Genomic DNA, 4949 nt, shown 5'->3' on the forward strand with positions numbered 1-4949 from the left:
ATTTACTTTCCCATGTTGTTGATGAACATTCACACAGCAAAAGCACATTCACATAGTACTGTGACCCCCTTAAGAAAGTTTGATGGTACTGAAACAGGCCTTTGACAACTAACCACCTCTGGTCTCACTCAACCAAAGGCCTTCATTTACTTTCTGTTTTCAAATCTAACTCACTTTCTGAAAAAAAAACTCCCAGCAGCCGATGAACCATATGTGTAACCATGTCCTCTCCTGTCCCACCTCAGGACTTCCCATGCTCCTCTCTGTTAGACAATCCCTGCAATTATTCTAATTAGGCCCTGGCTGAGATGGGTGGGCATGTGGAGCCATCGCTAGGGGAACTTTTCACCAGGTGGTCCCTTCTCTGGTTCACTTTGTTTGAGGGCACAGTGAGCTACACTTACAGGGCGCCGCGTCCCAAATGGCACCCCATTCCCTTTACAGAGCAGGGCCCATAAGGCTTTGGTCACACGTAGTGCACTATGTATGGAGTAGGGTGGCATTTGGTACACAAACACATGTTTCAGACCTGCCTTGTGTCTTTATTTTCAAGTCCAGCTCCATCGCTCCATTCTGGAGGGGAAAAAACACAGATGAGCCGACAAGTCATTATTTCTCTCGCAGCAACTGTGAGCTGACAAGTTGAATGTCCGTCAGTGTAAATTGGCTGTGTGTAACCCCTGGCCCGGCCTGATCGGAGCGGGAGGGGAGCACGGAGCGGAGCGGGAGGGGAGCACGGAGCGGAGCACAGAGGTGCTAAGGTCCTGGCACACTAACAAGCAGCAGGGAATGTCTGGGGCCGCTGGCATCGACCAGACAGAGCACACACTCTATAACTCTCTCTTATTCCTTCTCTTATTCTCTCTCTTTCTTTCTCTCTCTCTCATTTGCTCTCTTATTTTCTCTCTTATTCTCTCTCTCTCTCTCTTTCTCTCTCTCTTTCTCTGTCTCTGTTTCTCCTCTATCAATGCGCTCTCTCTCGCTTTCTCAACATGATGAATTGAGGTGAATTTAGTCAAGAAGGGACAACTGGTTGTAGTTATCCAAGGATCCATTTGAACATGTGCACGTATCTTTTCAGATATCCATTATAGCCTCTACAGTCTTATTTTACCAGAACTGCTGGCTCTCTTTCTCAGTTGTAAATCTAAGCAGATGGAGACTTGATCTAACACAGTTAGCTGCTAACACTGAAAGATAGGTGAGGATATAACAGACAAATTCAACTACACAGCCACCATACCATTAGACACCAACAGTGTTAACTTGTAATACTTAGAATAAAGTCATATTATCAGAATTGATTTCCACATGAATAAATGGACATTTAATTTAGATACACAGCAGCGATCTTTGAACAGCGTCCTCCTCACCACAATATAATTCACTGTTCCCTGAGGAATGCATCCTTACTTCAGTCAGGACAAAACTATTTAAGTGCTGTCACAATTAAACGGTTCAAGTGGCATTTAATTAAATTTAAGAAGTGGGCGATTGCTGGTTAATTAAGGCTGGTGATTGCTCATTAACAAGGGAGCGTATTTAACTAGATAAGACCAGATATTAATGTGCCTCATTTACTATTTGTGAAGTGCTGCATGGTCTCTATCAGGTGGAATGAAATGTGATGACCTATCACGGTGGGTGTTGAGCTAATGTTATTGCAGCACCAGACAGTCAGTCACAGGATGTGTCCCAAATGGCACCCTATTACCAATATAGTCTACTGCTTTTAACCAGAAGTAGTGCACTATGAAGGGAATAGGGTGTTATATGGGATGTACCCGTACGTTTCTGTACAGTGAGCTCTTCTGCTACTTTAAATAACAGAGTTATCCGAGGATGAAGGTGGAAATAGATGTTAATTCGGTACAATACTAGTGAACTCAGGCCAGAGGTGCAACATAATCAATCTCTCTACAACACTGGAAGGTATAGAACGGCAATCTAGGATATTTGACTGGGAACAAGTCCCTTGATTTAATGACCCATCTCCAGAAAGGAACAGATTGCTTTAGTGAAATTAAATTAATTAGCCCATGTGATTCAGTCAGATGGAGTAAGATTTGCACGTACACTCACTAATTACTATCTCTAGGATTAGCCCGATCATTTAGTCTCCAGGCCCAAACAGGTGGTTGGCACAGTAAATCAAGTAGTAAGACTGCACACGGTTTGCTGATGATTTGTAACCAGGATGCTTTTACAGCCACAGGAGCTCAGGGAGATACAGTACCAGGGGAGAGCATGAAAAACAGCATGACACGGAAAGACGACCAATCAGCAATCATCCAGCCCAGATGTTATTTCATGTATTTGACTGGATGAGGAAGCTGCATGACGTCAGGGAGATATACAGTTGGAAACAGCTTGCTCTTGGAGCTGAACCACTTGGGCTACTGTGCTCCCCTTTACTTCACACATGGCTCTCCCAGACCACTATCCAAGATATCAGGCACTATACTGTTAATACCCTCTGAACTGAAGTGCTGTGTTTCAAATTGCACCCTTCTCCCTACTTAGTGCACTACTTTTGACCAGGCCCCATAGGGTTGTGCACTATATAGGGAATAGGGTGCCATTTGGGACACAACCCTTCAGTTCATAGAGAACAGCTTTAACAGTCTTGGTGATCAACAGTGACAGCGTCAGCTCTGTTCAGAGGGAACAGCTTTAACAGTCTTGGTGATCAACAGTGACAGCGTCAGCTCTGTTCAGAGGGAACAGCTTTAACAGTCTTGGTGATCAACAGTGACAGCGTCAGCTCTGTTCAGAGGGAACAGCTTTAACAGTCTTGGTGATCAACAGTGACAGCGTCAGCTCTGGGTCTTGGATAGAAGCATGACAGTGACAGAACAAAACACACCCCAGAAGCTAACAGGTTCCTGCTCCAGCTGTGCTGTTTGAACACCTCACCTCCCAGATTATTCAGTGGTAGTTAGAGAGAGACAGAGAGAGAGACAGACAGACAGAAAGAGACAGCATTCTCTCAACTCATTCAATTCTCTCAGGCTCACACTAACAGGCTCCATATGATCCAGAGGACATTACAACTTAATCCATGATAATGCACATACAGTCTGTGCCTGCATGGGGCGCGGCAAACTCATTTGAATATGTGCATATGTTATGAAGGTTCTCTATGTGACAATTCAGTTTTGATTTCCTGGTGGTTTTAGCCATAGAAACTCCAGAAAAAATATATTTTAGGGTTATTTTATATCTATATATATATATATATATATATATATAAAGGTTAGTTCATTTAGAGATATTTTCAGGTGGAATACTGTTTACTACTGTTGTTGCATCAAGCATTTTTAATTATCAGTCCAGTTTAAATTCTCCCTTTCCCTCACCAAAGAGTTGGTGTCCATTAGCCTTGTTTAAAGGACACCCAGCCCCTCTCACCCTCTCCCTCCCTCCTTTTGCCCTAGTGGATGAGCGGCGAGAGGTTAGCTCATCCTCCCGGTGCCTTCTGAAGAGAACGGCTGGAGGACAGAGTCCCCTCCTAAAGCGAATGATTCCCACTGGCCTGGAAGGGCTGCTCTTCTCTCCCCCTAGCATCAGGGTCCCCAGAGAGACTATGTACTAGCTATCTGTTTCTTAATTTCACGGTTCGTTTGTGATCACACTGACTCCACCTTACTAGGGTGTGTGCGGTGTGTGTGAGCGTGTGTGTGTGTGTGTGTGTGTGTGTGTGTGTGTGTGTGTGCGCGCGTGCGTGCGTGCGTGTGCGCGCGTGTGTGTGAGCGTGTGTGTGTGTGTGTGTGTGTGAGCGCGTGTGTGTGTGTAGCGTGTGTGTGTGTTTGTATGTGTGTGTGTGTGTGTGAGCGTGTGTGTGTGTGTTTGTATGTGTGTGTGCTTCTCTTGAACCTGCAGTGAACAACCAGACAGAGTATCCTTATGGGGATATCATCCTGATGGGATAGAACACACCCAAGCACCCAAATTGAAAATGATCAACGGAAGGAGCAGCCAGTTATTTCAATTTGCGGTAACTGTGATCATTTTCCAAGGGCATGGCAGCTCACCAGTTAAGCCTAGCAACACACTAGCTATTGTTTTGGTTGATGTAGTAGTATGCAATCATCAAGTTCTCCTTCTACTGAGGTGTTGTTATGGGTTGGGCTGCAAGACAATAGTCACAATGCAACAATTCATCATCCACAGTTTGTCTTAGCTACTAATTGTATTGGAATCCACATTTGTTTTGACATGATAGTAATTTTATATGTCAGTATGAATATGGCAAAAACTGTAAACTCAGGACAAGAAAACAAATGGCATAAAAAGTTGCATGAAACATTTTCAAGTTTACTGCAAAGTCAATAAAACTCTTTCAGTCTGCAATTGAAATAGGTTTTCTAATACCAAGCCAGTGCCATCGGACAATTTCCTTGATCCGGACCAGAATCAAGATTACTATAGGATCTCAAATATAATGGTTTCAGAGCACAACAAGGTATTTTCATTGTATCACACCACAGTATAAATTGATGGGAACTATCAAATGTGAGCAAAAGCAATCGAGTCACAAATTAAAGCCATACAGTATGTCCTGAAAGAGTGGGGACAACTCCAGATACATTCCTCTTCTGTCTAGCTTTCCACGCCTGCCATGTGGGAATGAATGACTGTAATTTCAGAGAGAGCGCGAGAGAGACAGAGGGGTGGTGGAGGAAAGAGAGAGATGGTGGAGGAGAGAGAGAGAGAGGTGGAGAGAGAGAGAGGTGGTGGAGGAGAGAGAGGTGGAGAGAGGGAGAGAGAGGTGGTGGAGGAAAGAGAGAGGTGGTGGAGGAAAGAGAGAGGTGGTAGAGGAGAGAGAGAGAAAGAGAGAGGTGGTGGAGGAGAGAGAGAGGTGCTGGAGGAGAGAAAGAGGTGGTGGAGGAGAGAGAGAGAGAGGTGGAGAGAGAGAGAGGTGGTGGAGGAGAAAGAGGTGAAGAGAG

The sequence above is a fragment of the Salvelinus fontinalis genome, unplaced genomic scaffold, assembly GCF_029448725.1.
Source record: "Salvelinus fontinalis isolate EN_2023a unplaced genomic scaffold, ASM2944872v1 scaffold_1780, whole genome shotgun sequence".
NCBI classification, from domain to species: Eukaryota; Metazoa; Chordata; class Actinopteri; order Salmoniformes; family Salmonidae; genus Salvelinus; species Salvelinus fontinalis.